Here is a 14,584-nt window from a genome sequence, read left to right on the forward strand (position 1 = left end):
GGAAATAATATCACAATTCAGGTTCTAGACCTAAAACAAACTGGTAATGGCTCAGAAGCTGGTTGTAATTTATTTACTGTTTATTCATTTATATGTTGGTCAGAGCCTTTACCTAATAAAACCATCAGCAAACAAGTCCCCTCACTTTCGGGAGGGACGACTCAGTCCTCTGTTGGTTTTAGTTGGTAGTGAAGGCTTGAAGGAATGCTGGCACTGGGGTTGCAGCGAGTTTCCTGCAGTGCTGTGAGCCTGTTTCCTGATCCTAGAAGCCCCCTAGTGTCCGAAGTACAGCAGAGGGGGATTATCTCCCCTAATTTTTCCTCTAGGGATGAAGGTACTTATTAGACTGTAGCTTAATGACTGTTCTGGTAATAATAGACCAGCCTCCCAAATGCCTCTCTCCTCGAAACACTTTAACCTGAGATGTGTGGTTTAGTACAGATGTGGTGGCAATACCAATAAGCCAAGGACTCACAAGCACCTTCTCTGCTATAAATGCACTCTTTTTTCTTTTTTTCTTTTTTCAGAAAGGGTTACTCTGTGTGGCCCTGGCTGTCCTGGATCTCTCCATGTAGACCAGGCTGGTTTCAAACTCAGAGATCCACCTGCCTCTGCCTCCAGAATGCTGGGATTGAAGGAGTGGGCCACCACACTTCAAAATGCACTTTTAATTACTATTTTTATTCTTTTGTTTTTGTTTTAACCTGCGTGGGCTATTCTTTCAGAATTGTGATGCTCAACCAGAAATTACATATATTATGCTTGATGATAAATTGTTACATTCTTTATGTACCAGCTGCTGTGTTGGCTAGAAACCATCATGGGTCTTATTTGAACATGGGTGTAGCTCAGAAAAAAATTATGATACAAGGAAGGGAGGGAATCTAATTTCCTTGAGTTGAAGAATACCTTGAATCTGGTTAAATGGAAGAGACAAAGAATGTATATCTGCTGTTTGAGCAATGCCCTCTAAGCTGCATTTTTAAGTGTAAAGAAGAAAAGAGGAGGCACAAAAAAGATCCTGGTAAGATTTAAGCATTGTTAGAAGGTATAAACACACAGTTCTGGGCTTGATTTAGCTGCCAACTTGCTGTCTGACCTTGGACAAGTAACACTGTAAAGTGAGGGATCCAATTATCCTGTTTTCTACTCCAAACACAGCAGGATGGCAGTCTGAGAGCCACTGGACTGCAGGAGCCAGATCCAAGAACTCCCCAGATGGCTTATCAACAATGCAAATACCTTTCTCATAGTTCTAGTGAGTATGAAGTCTACCAGAAGACTCCACATCTACTGAGGCCAGCTTCCTGGCCCACAGACAGCAGCCATTTTCTCTTTCCAGTACACCTTATCTGACAGAGGGAAGGAGCTCCCTAGCTTGCCTGCCTGCCTACCTGCCTTCCTCCTTTTCTTCCTTCCTTCCTTCCTTCCTTCCTTCCTTCCTTCCTTCCTTCCCCACTCCCCTCTCTCTTTCTTTCTTTCTCTTGCTGTGTCTACACAGTGCAGAAAGGGCAAGGGAGCTCTATGGCCTTTTATTTTTCTTTTTTAATAAGCCCTGATTGTACAACTATTTCCATCATACTTGTTCATCTCCTAAATAGCCCACTCCCAAATGCCAGTGGGTCCAGGACAATTGGAGCATGTAATGAGATGGACAAGGTGATTGCCGACAGCCCATCAGGCTGGTATCAGATTTCTTGCCATAGTATGTCAGTAAAATCATGTGAAAAAGCCTGTAAAGTTAAAAAATACTTAGTCGAGATCCCAGGTGCCAGGTGCAATGTAAGAGACTATTCCTAGGGAGCTATAACACATCTATGAACCCCAGAAAGGGAACCACAACAGATCAAACCAACTGTTGCACCAAATCCCATAAAGCATGACATGCCACCCATGTGTGGAGTGGAGCTCAGAGAACAACTCACAGGAGTTAGTTTTCTCCTTCTACCCTATGGGTCCTGGGGATCAAACTCAGGCAGTCAGATTTGAAGCAAGTGCTTTTACCTACTGAGACATTTCACTGGCCCTCCGTGACTCATTTTAAGGAGAGACACATTCAGGCAGGGGATGGAGCTGAGTCGGTAGAGTTCATGAAAAGCCCTGGATTTGACTCCCAGCACCACATAAACCAGGCATAACCATGCACACCTGTAAGCCAGCCTGAAGGAGATAAAGACAGTTGGACAGTGGGATCAGAAGTCCCAGGGAAGCCTAGGCTACATGAGATCCTAAGTAAATAAATACATTCCAACCACATAAATAAACAGAATGCAATCAATCTGTTATTGAGTTTGCAATATTAAAATGATGACCAGGAAAGAATTTCCCTGTAATTGGCCTTCAATACTCTGGTATAACTTAAAGATTATTGGACATCAGGAAGAAGAAGGAATAAACGCTTCCCCTGAGTTCATGAAATCTGATGAAGGCTTCAGAAGGCTGTCTTCTAATGAGGCTTTTGTTTCTCTGCACTATCTCTGAACTGATCTTGTCAATCCAGTTTAGCAGCCACCTAAAGCATCCTCCTGTGTAATTTGAGAACCGGATGGTCACTAAGTAACCTAAAAAAGTAAAAGGACTTTGGGTCCACAAAGAAAACACATCCACCTGATCTCCAAAGTCCGTATAAAATGGCATTAGGCCAAAACCACAATAGCTCTTATCTATTTTTTATCAGTTCTAACAATTGATCTTGAAATGACTATTGTGTCAGATACAAAATAGTCTGCAAAAAATATCAATGATCTTCAAATCTCTTGTTTTTTATTTTACACTTTACTATAAAAGTTATTAAAAAAGAAAAAGCTCATACACTGAAGTCAATCAGACCCTGTACTACAAAATCAATGAACTGCTATGTATTGAGAGCAGCCATTCAGAATAGAAACTGTGGAACTTCACATTAGATGTTGTAATTTCAGTATGAAATGTATTGTTATGCACTTACCATTTTATTATCCATGTTCACTATTTCAAGACTAGAGATTGATCTGAATACTAAATACAAGGCAGTCTGCTAAACAATACTAACTTCGAAATTGATAAAGAAAACTATATTGATTTCATTATGATCATTTCAATATAATCTCAAATGACCAAGTTGATTATTTGAGAAACTGAATGTTTTTTTTCTTACTTACTTAAAAAAGAAATCTTTCCTGGAAGAATGATAATAATGGATAAGATACTTCATTTCAATCCAAGAGTTTAGTATTCAGACAAAGACAGAGAGACATAATTTCTATTTCTCAACAGCGACACCTGCTGGGGCCTCAGAGGCACAGTATAACCCTTCAAGGAGCTTCTCTGACTGGTGTGGGATTGGAAGGAGCATGAACGCCAGGCTTTAAGAGCCTTCAGAGTGTTCAACTCTCACCTGCTCTCTGCTTGTAGATTTAAAGGTTACATTTCTCATTCTTGAAATAGAAGAAAATAGAAGAGGCAGAAAATAGGAGAAGAAACCTCAAGCCTATCAACTTGGCTTCCATTATTTGATGGCTTAAAACATACTAATTTCCCTGACAGAAGAATTCCAACTAATACATGTAGATGTATCCCTACACACACACACACACACACACACACACACACACACACACACACACACACACACCCCTACTGCTGCTTGCTGCCTGCCCTTCCCCATGGGTATAAATTTACTCCTCTGGTCCTTGAAGGTGGGCTGGACTGAGTGACCCATCCCCACACTGGGGTGTAGACAGAGCAACAACAGAGTAAGTGCAGTTAAGTCTACAGAGATGACCTCACCTACGTGAGTAAGTGAACAGCACCAATGGTCTTATATAGACGCCGGGTAGCATGGATGCCATATTGTTACTTCAAACCTAAGCTAACCAGAGTGCATCAGTGAAGACTGAGGCCAATTTACTAAATACCTACAAAAGTCTGCACCTTTCGATCCAGGAAAACTAAGAGGAATTTGCTGTGCTGGATAGTTTTATGTCAAGTTGACACAAGATAAAGTCATCTGAGAGGAGGGAACCTCAATTAAGATCAGGCTGCAGGCAAGCCTTTAAGGCACTTTCTTAATTAGTGATCAATGAGGAAGGGTCTAGCCCATTGTGGGTGGTGCCATCCCTGGGCTGGTCCTGGGTTCTAAAAAAAAAAAAAAAAAATCAGGCTGAGCAAGCCATCGGGAGCAAGTTAGCCAGTAAGCAGCACTCGCCCATGGCCTCTGCATCAACTCCTGCTTCCAGGTTCCCACCATGTTTGAGTTCCTCTCCTGACTTCCTTCAGTGATGGACTACAATGTGGAAGTGTAAACTAAATAAGCCCTTTCTCCTCAATTTGCTTTTGGTCATAGTTTTTCATCGCAGCAATAGAAACCCTAAGATATTTTTGCCCAAGGAATATGAGGATCAAATTCAGTATCCTAGCCGGGCGGTGGTGGCGCACGCCTTTAATCCCAGCACTCGGGAGGCAGAGCCAGGCAGATCTCTGTGAGTTCGAGGCCAGCCTGGGCTACCAAGTGAGTTCCAGGAAAAAGCACAAAGCTACACAGAGAAACCCTGTCTCGAAAAACCAAAAAAAAAAAAAAAAAAAATTCAGTATCCTGCATGGATCTTTGTGCTGTAAATGGCAGTAGGGGGAAAAAACCCTAGGGAAGTCAGTTTGGTAAAAGTTTGATATTAGTTAATAAAATACCAGTGCCAGTTTCTTGATGTGAACAAATGTACCACAGGAATTTAAGACTGACACGAAGGGACACTAACATGGATCAAGGGTGTATGAGAGCTCATGCTCTCTCTGTAATTCCCATAAATTTACAAATACTCCAAAGTGAAATTGTTATTTCAGAAATAGTATTTTCTCTACATCCATCTCCATGTTGTGCGGCCTGAGGATTAAAGCTTTCCTTAGAGAAGAAACACATTGCAGCTGAGTGTTTTCAGACAGGCACTCTCTCTCTTTTAAGTTGTAATGGCAGCGTCTGGCCAGCAAGGATTCTCTCCATCTACCATGAGGAACAGACTCGGGGGTTAGATTCCACCTGACTGAAGTTATGCCAGGACTAAGCAGCCAGGGCCCTGCCCCAGGGTTCTCACGTGTCACTGTGAGTTCTAACGGAAGTGATTTACTGAGAGTGACTGACACCACCATGGGCCCGCTGGATTTCATGTGTCTATGTTTCCTCACTTCCTCATGGGAGGATTCGAGGGCTGAAAACAGGATGAATGGAGAGAGAGAGAGAAATGAAATGAAAAAAAATTATGAGTGGAAACGAGCATTTGTTCTCAGACTTCACCACGAAACCTCACGTTCTCCTCGGCATGTGAACAATCTCTACCATCCTTCTGCGTTAGCTGAAATGTCTTTGTGAATTCTTCCTCTCTGCTCAGGCGACATTCCGTCATCCCTGCGTATTGGTGGCAATTTTGAGTCATGGCAGAAGGAAGTGCAGACTGAACATACACAATTCATGTTTAATTACATATCAAATTCCTCTCTTTCACAATTTCTTTTTCTATTCGAATTTAAATTTAATTGTCAAACATATTTTAGTGAAAATGACTCAGTGTGGATGACCATGTTAAATTACTTAGAAACCTCAAATTACAATGCTCTCCCAGACCAGCTACAGGAGCAGTTACTAACTACACTTTTAGAAAAGCAGGTCACCTCTGCTCCAGTGTGAGATAACCTGGCTTCCTTCTGTTAGCTTTAGAGAGGAGTCCTGTCCTTGGGAACACGCAGCCCATCTTCAATCAGGCCTCTCAGTAGGATCCTGGGACCTCACAGAAGCTGCCAGTCTATTGTCACCCTTTTTACAGACTCCTCTCTGTGCTCATCTCTCTACCAGCTGGATTGAGTGACAGTGCCCATGGCCAATGATTGAATTGCTTGTCCATAATGAACCAGTCCATCTTAGACACCAGGCAATTCTTTAAGCAGTCTGGCCTCAGCCTGCAAACCCCATCAGTTCAGAATCAGCTATTTACAATGAGTATGTAAATCAGTCAGAGTCGCCTGCCTGTGGCTGGCAAGTGATTGACGTTTGCTAAGCAATCACCTGGACGCTTTGCTCTCAAATCTATGAATGAGAGTCTCACCAGACTTAGGTCTTGCTGTTTCTGGACAATTATTTCCTTCAGCTGACAGAATCGTGTCACATTAATATTTAAAATTAAAATCAATGATTGCTCTAGCACAGTGACAGAATGCTGCTGTTGAGTGTCGTCGAATTGCTCGTTAATATTAATTTGCAGTTGTGGAGAAATGACTTAACAACTGAGTTGCACATATATAATTTAAATATTGATTAACTGGGCCATAAATCTGGGCTCATGAAACAAATTGCTTTTAGCCATCTGTGTTTGATTTTTGTGGCCTTACTTAGCATTTTTAAAATTCATTTAAAATATTTTAGTAACAACATGCACATTTTTAGTAGCTTCATTGTTAGGAGATATTTGCCAGTTTTCTGGTCCACCTTAATTTGTTTTAGATTGATAAGTGTCATAAAATTCCCTGCTTAATTCCTTACACAAAATATATCACATATTAATACACTTAGTATCAATAGTATCCTTATCACTTGTAGTTCATTGGATAGTTCATTAGGAATCTGAGGTTCACCTAAGAATTTGATTTTCCTTGGGATAGAATAATGAAGTTAATGGAGCCCAGGTTAGTAGGATGCTTAGTGTGAAATGTTTTTCCTTTCCCTCCCTCTATTACAGTCAACAACTTGCAGTATGTTTACGATATTAACATGCATAGCATATCATGTTTGCAACACCACAGGAACATGTAACACAAAGCAGTGACGATGTTGGAATCCTGAAGAAGTGAAGTTGAGCCAAAGCAACAGGATACACAGATGAACTTGCCAGAGAGAGTGAGGACAAGCAAGCAAAAGGCAAATGCTTCCTTCTTCCATCTCATTTTAAGTGGGCTACCACCAGAAGGTGTGGGCCAGATTTAGGGTGGCTCTTCCTGCTTCAGCTAATCCCATTAAGCAATTCCTTTACTAGCATATCCAGCAGCTTGGGTTTTAGTTGATTCCAGATGTGGTCATGGTCAAGTCGACAATCAAGATTAGCCATCAAAGGTTTCTTATGCATGTATCAGTCAAAGATGAAGTCTGTGTATGTAGAAAACATTGCATGTATGGAGTTTTGTGATACCTACAATTTCAGATATCTACTAGAGATTATACAAGTTACCCCTTGCAGGTAAAGTGCTAGCTACCATATTGTCAAAATGTGTCTATTAGTGCTGTACCTTCTAAAATTAAAATCTTAACTTAAGAGCTTAAATAGCAAGTTCAATATGCCAAATTTAAAAACAAAATCATTCACTTTATTGAGATGTACAGTTAAATTTTCTTTTCCTTTTCATGTATTTCCTATGTTGTGTGACCTGTTTTTTGCCTTTTCCTTTCTACATTTGGTACAAGAAAAATTTAGATTTCCAGGATTTGGTTCAATCATTGTCTTCATCTATGCATATCTTCACACCATCCGGAAACTGCTAAATCATTCATCCTCCAATCATTCAAGAAGTTCGATGTGGTTCTTAGATATTCTCGACAAGGAGCTAGAACCTAGTTTCTCCAGCAAGTTTGACTTAGGTTGTGTGTTATACATCGAACCCGTTAATGTAGAAAAGAGGCCTTTCAATTCCTTCCCTTTTCTTGCAAATGGCCTCACCTGGTTATTTTATTTTTACCACAACTTCCAATACAAGTCTCACTCTAACCCCTTTCATAAATCTAATTGCCTAATTTGAGTCCCTGACATCTTACTGCTAACTTGCCTCCGGTTGCAATCAATCTCCACTGACTGCTAAAGTTAAATGGTTCTTACCCTTCTACTCCATGCTAGCGCGGTGACTAATATCTTTACTACCTAGTTGGATTTTGCTCCTTTCTTATATGGATTACTTTCTTACCTGTCTCACAAACCACAAATTTATAGTTATTACATTGACTAGAAATAACTCTCCCGAGTTGTATGCTGTCAGGTTGGGTCTGTAAATCATGGTGTCTTGATCAATAGATGGGCATGCAGCCAAAGCGAGCTTGTGTCCAGACTTTCAATGTTGTGCAAAAGCAGAAAAATGGTCAGTAGTCCTAAAATCTGTTCAGTGGCTCCTCCTCCAAGACCCTACACTGCTGGGTGATTTCCATCCATGTTCTCAGCCTGCAGTTCTATGACCTGCTTTCTTAACTAGCCAATAAATTAGCATTGGGATCAGGACATAAGCACACACAAAAAAAATCAGTTTTGAGTCCTATGAATGCTTGTATATCAAAGGCCCCACTACAATGCTTGCTCTTGGTAACAAGATTAACATGTCACCAACTCTGTGTGTCAGTTATCCTTCTTCTAGTCACCCATCTGAGCCCAGGAACAAAGTAAAATAGTGTTAAGACTATGGATTCAACAACAGGTATTTCCTTACCTCTGTCAGCCACTAACTACTGAGAACCCACTTTATCAAGGGCAGCCAAAGCAGAGCCTCTGAATATTCACAGATCCCAGGAGGACTGGCTGTATGCAATAATTAGACTTCTTCCCTTAGGAAGGGAGAAATAGTTCATTGTTTGGAGCTAAAGTCATACTTGAAGGTACTTGATTTTCTACAACTCACCAATTACTGAATACTTTCTACATCACCATAATATCACATACAAGTTGCTTCTTATATAAAAAAGTTCTTTACACTGCAAGAAATAATAAACATGTAGAATTCATTAGTCTTGGTATACATTTCACTTTGAAGAAGGAACTGCCTTATAAAGTAGAAGCTATCAACAACCTGCTATAGGAATAGCCAGGAGATGGTATTAGGGCCCATGCTCTTCTTAGCTAGACTTCAATACCTCTGTTTGTTCATTACCTCCCATAGTCACCATATATAATCTAGAAACAAAGTGTGTGTGTGTGTGTGTGTGTGTGTGTGTGTGTGTGTGTGTGGAATAGGACCTGCTCTGACATCTTGGTGCTTGCTCTTGACAGAGAAAAGGTCTTGCCTTAAAAGATATTAGGACCTTGAAAGAGCATCTGCAAGGGCTGAGAACTCCTCACGATTCTAGGTGAATGGACTAAAAGAGGCTTAGCTAGTCATATGACAGACCCTAAGGGAGTTAGCTGTGGAGTGTGGGAGGAAGGATGGAACCCAGAGAACCACCAGATCATTTCCTAAAACTGCCGTGCTCTGGGGCAAAATGAAAAGCAAACTATGGAAACCTCATACAGACAGATCCATCAAAGGCTCTGGATCTTTTTGTGTGACAGTGTAAGTCACCTCACCGGATATCAAACTTTGATCAACTAATGTTCTAGAAAAGACAGAAATCTTGCATCCAACAACAGTGTTGGGACAGTTGCTAGAATGAGAACTGTACATTTACCCCATTTCCTCTTATCTTTTCTTTCTCAAGTAACAGCTTCTATGGGATTGGTAATGGTAGTTACTGTACTGTGCAGACCACAGTATATGCTATTGAGGCTAGCTGTGATAAAAGTTGGAGGCACAGCGAAAGCTTCACTTGAGTGGAGTACAAAACCAGATTAGACTGGTCCCTTCGTGCAAATAATGAACAAAAACATAAGCCGGGCGGTGGTGGCGCACGCCTTTAATCCCAGCACTCGGGAGGCAGAGCCAGGCGAATCTCTGTGAGTTCGAGGCCAGCCTGGGCTACCAAGTGAGTTCCAGGAGAGGCGCAAAGCTACACAGAGAAACCCTGTCTCGAAAAACCAAAAAAAAAAAAAAATGATATTCTTATAAGTCATGAGGAACTTATAATAGGAGTTATATTTTCATTGCTATGGACTTTGCATAGGGTATTAATAAATTCTTTTTAAGAAGTGGTGGGGAAAGAGTTATCTGAGAGGAATATAAAAGACATATAGAAGTTGATAAGGGTCACAGGGACTGACATCCTTGGAAGAGTGGGGCTGTGGTCTGAATGCTTGTGTCTCCCTAAAATTCAGACACTGACTTCCTGGCCTCCGCCAATGTCTGGATACGATTAGACCATAAGAGCAAAGCTCCCATGATCAGGATTCGTGATCTTACAGAAGAGAGCTCTGAGAGCCAGCTTATCCTCCTTTCTAGCAGATGAGTTAAGCAGCACTAGTATGTCTCTCCACGGACATGAAAGGGACCTCCAGCAGACTCCAGATCTGTTGGTGCCTTGATCTTGGACCACTCATCCTCCAGAACAACAAGAAATAAATTTCTGTTGTTTATAAGCTACCAAGTCTACAGTAGTTTGCTATAGCATCTGAAAAAGACTAAAGTAGGTTGTAGGGATTAGTACAGAGATTTGGAAAGTGTGATGCGTTTGTGCCCAGTAACACATTATGGTGAGAATGTTGCTGCCATGGAGCAAGTGCCTATAAAATAAGGCCAGGGCAATAATGTGACTCTACTCTGAACGTGTAGGTCAAATTGAGAAGGTTCAATAATACCACCCCAATACAGTCATTATTAATAATTGCCATCATGTTATAATCAAAATGTGATAGCGGAGGCTGGAGAGATGGTTCACTGGTTAAGAGCACTGGGTGCTCTTGCACAGCACCTGGGTTCAGTTCTCAGGACCCGTGTGATGCCTGCAACCATCTGTAACTCCAGTTCCAGTTCCTCTTCTGGCCTCCATAGGTATTGCATGTATATAGTGAATATATATATATATATATATATATATATATATATATATACACACACACACACACACACACACACACACACACACACATATATATGCAAAACACTTTCTTGCTCAAGGCTTTCCAGCTACACTGGCTTTTATCAGTTTGCAAGACAGTGAAGTTCCTTCTTCTTTTTCTGGGCTTTTACATGTAGAGTTTCTCGTACTTGGGGTTTCTCACAGTTCTGAATCTCCTTCAGATCTCAGATAAAAGGCCAAGTCCTTGCAAGCCTTCTTGAGTAACCATCTTGGCCAAATTTCTTTCTCTCTTCATTGTCTTCTGTATACTGTCTTGGCCCAACAACGTTTATTAACTCCTTTGTTTCAGTGCACAAAGTAGATTGTCCAGTGCACGCCAGAGGCCCTGGTGCACACTATACCTTCCACGGATGCTTTTCAGAGAAATGAATTCAGACAAGGGAATTTAATTAGAATCAGTTCTGTTGACCACAAGTGCCAGGTACTGGTTTCAGCGTATTTTACATATATCTACATCATTAGTCCGGCATTTCTTAGATTCAGATTACTCTTTTAGTACCTCCAATTTCTTCTCTGCTGAACGTGCTGCCCCTCCTTCCAGGATTTTAAAGTAAACCGAGTGTCAGGTGGCGGCGCGCATGCTCGGCCGGATGTGCGCAGGCGCTGGCGGGCGCGCACGCGCAGTGCTCCCGTCGCGCCGGGTCTGTCCGCAATGGCGGACGCCAGTGGAGAAGTGGCCGCGGTCCCCGCCTCCGGGCCGGCCAACGGCCTCAGTAATGGAGCGGGCGCGACCCCTGCGCAGCCCAACAACCCGCTGTCACGGAAGCTGCACAAGATCCTGGAGACGCGGCTGGACAATGACAAGGTACCCGGAGCGGGGCGGGGGCGCCGGGAGGGACCTGCGAGCCTCAGCCCCAGCCCTACTGCCGGGCGAGCGCCGGAGCTGCTGCCCCGGGCGCAGGGAGACTCCTCCCTGGCTTCCTTGTTAGCTGTGCACAGACTGTTTGCGCCCCTGCTGTGTTCTTACTGGAATACCTACGCACACGCCCTCCCCGACCCTTCTAGAACAGGACTTCGCAGCTCTTCGCAGGGCTGGCTCTTTTCTGCAGAATGGAGTAGCCAGGCCAACGTGGCATAAAAGAAAAAAAGTAAAGAGAGAGTCGTAAAGCGGTAGTTAAATATGTAGGTACGTGAAAATAAGCGGCCAGAGAGAATTTGACATACTTAAAAACAAGCCTTAAAATGTTGACTGAAAAATAAGGCTCAGGACTAGATAGGATTGTGACATGCTACAAAAGGGGGTTAAATAGGAGAGCTTGGAATAAAAGCTCAGTGTTTGGATGAAGAAGAAACTACAAAGCACTTCTCAAAAGTCAACTTCAGTCCCGGAAAACATAACGAAGCAGAAACAACGTCGTGATCGCCGGTTTGTGTGTTCCCTGCCGGCCTTTACAATCCCAGTGAGACCACATTACACCGGAGAAGTGCGCTCAGCAATCGGAAAACTGCAAACCTACTTCAAGGATTGGTCACATAAAGGGCCCGTTTCTCCAGAACTCCGGACTGCCTGACACATGAGCAGCGCTTCAAAAGTTGAATAAATTGAGCGATAAAGTTTTGCCTCATTAACCATATTTATCTTCGCTTCTTCAAGCATCTCAGCAACTTGTTGCATGAAGAAAATGTTTTCCACTGAATCCAAAACATAGATGTTTGTGTTACAGAAGTAAATATTTTTCATTGGCAAAAATATGTCAGTTGTAATGGTTCCTGTTTTAATTAATAAAGGTGTTTGAGTCAAGTTATGACGATGATTTAAAATTGACATTCCAAAATCAGCCTCCTTTGCACAGACAGACCTAACATGCTGCTGTAACTTTCTATACTTGTTGCTTCACTTACCGTCTCTCAGAACATGTACTAAGTGCATAAAGAAGTACTGTCAAAGCAGTTCTGCTGTATATTACCTTGTAAATATACGATTATATGTTATATATAGGTATACTGTTCCTGTGTTCTGCTTAGTAATTAAAAAGTTAGACATTACTTTTTTAGTTGTTTAATGGAAATGAGGAAATGAGTCAAGTGAAAATCATTTTGTTGAACTTTGACTGAATATCAGGAAACCATTTCAAAGTCAGCCTCAGTGATTTTCCTCTGTTGTCACTTGTACAGGAGATGTTGGAAGCTCTCAAGGCACTTTCAACATTTTTTGTTGAAAATAGTTTGCGGACTCGAAGAAATTTACGTGGCGATATTGAGCGTAGAAGCTTGGCCATCAATGAGGAATTTGTGAGCATTTTCAAGGAGGTGAAGGAGGTAGGTAACTGCACTTAGGGTTTATGGGGAACTATGTGTTTGGTGCTTTGATAAGTTTTTTTTTTTTTAATTAAATTGCAGTGTTAGCTGATTATGTACCATGGTCAAATAGAAACTAACTTAACTCTGTTTTTATTTGAATTATTGTGATTTCTGAATTCTTTGCCTCTACTAAAAAGTTGTAATATTTATTTTGAGAAATTATCAAGTGTAACTTTTTTTTTTTGTTTGTTTGTTTGGTTGGTTTTTCGAGACAGGGTTTCTCTGTGTAGCTATGGCTGGCCTCGAACTCACAGAGATCCACCTGGCTCTGCCTCCCGAGTGCTGGGATTAAAGGTGTGTGCCTGGCTAGGAATTGTAACTTCTTAATAAAAAATATAACATTTCTCTGAATGATTTTCCAGAGGAAATATTTCCCCATTTAATGCACTACCTTAGATGACACTTCTTCATTTGGAGATTGGTAGTATTGAGTTACTTTTGTTATCTCCTAAACTACCTAATTTCTAGATCAAGATAATTATTTCAACATGAATAACAATTCAATATATTTGACTGTGGTTTATTCAACCATAGGATGAAGATCAATGTTATTTATTATGATGTAATTTGTTTATTGTGTAATATTTTATGCTTATTAATATTACATTGTTAATACTGCTGTATACTGACAATATGCAAGTCAGGTGGAAGTGATATGCATGGTTTTAGCAAGGACTTGAAAAAAACAGTCTTAAAGCATTTACTAGGATTTCGTTGATTGAAGGCTAATAATTTCAGAGGTGAAAGGAAAGCTTGGTAGAATTCATTTTTTTTTTTTTTGAAGATAGTTAAGAGTGTTTGCTGAGAACTGGGCTTCAGTTCTAGCACTCCTATCAAGTGGCTCACAACTTAACTCCCACTCCACTCACAACTTACACCCTCTCCTGGCCTCCTGAGGGCACCATGTGCGCATGTGCATACGAACGAATGTGTAGACACACACACATACATATAAGAAAAAAAGACAGTAGTGAACACGTTCAGATTGTAGTCTCTCAGCACGTTTGACTACTGAACAGAATGATCTGATCATGACCAGAAACAGACGTATCTTGGAAGGAATTAGATTAAAGAACCTCACAAAGAATAACTGCGAACTGACCACATCACACATGAAATCTGTGAGTTAACGGTGACAATAAAAGTCAAACAGGATGACTCAGTCCAGTAGAGGTGCTTATGAGCAGGCCTGACCCTCTGAGTTTGGTCCTCAGATCCCACAATGGCAGGAGAGAACCAAGTCCCTGGAGTTGTCCTTTGCCCTCCACACATGTGCCTTATGTGTACACACCAAATCAGACAGAACCCTCACTCGATACTTTTGGTGGGTCTAAGTATACCAGCTTGCTGTGTTTGAGTTGCTGAGTAGAAGCGAAACATCAGCACTCCAGCTGCTGAGGGAAAGCTTGTCTCACAGTAGTCCAGCCAGTGAATGAAATAGAATATGAGATTTCACTACCATGGTTGCATTCGTGGATCTGGCTCAGGCTTTCTCAGCCTGGAGACTATTAACATTTTGGGCTAAATAGATGTTAGGGAATCTTCTCTGAACTGTAGGAT

The 14,584-nt window shown here is 41.5% G+C and overlaps 1 pseudogene; it reads left to right on the plus strand.

Annotated features, from left to right (window-relative positions):
• Positions 1 to 11,337: 11,337 nt before the first annotated feature.
• The window catches only part of LOC131912918 (conserved oligomeric Golgi complex subunit 6-like), a 48,714-nt pseudogene continuing 45,467 nt past the window's right edge, over positions 11,338 to 14,584 (plus strand).

The sequence above is a fragment of the Peromyscus eremicus genome, chromosome 6 (genome assembly GCF_949786415.1).
Source record: "Peromyscus eremicus chromosome 6, PerEre_H2_v1, whole genome shotgun sequence".
Classification (NCBI taxonomy): domain Eukaryota; kingdom Metazoa; phylum Chordata; class Mammalia; order Rodentia; family Cricetidae; genus Peromyscus; species Peromyscus eremicus.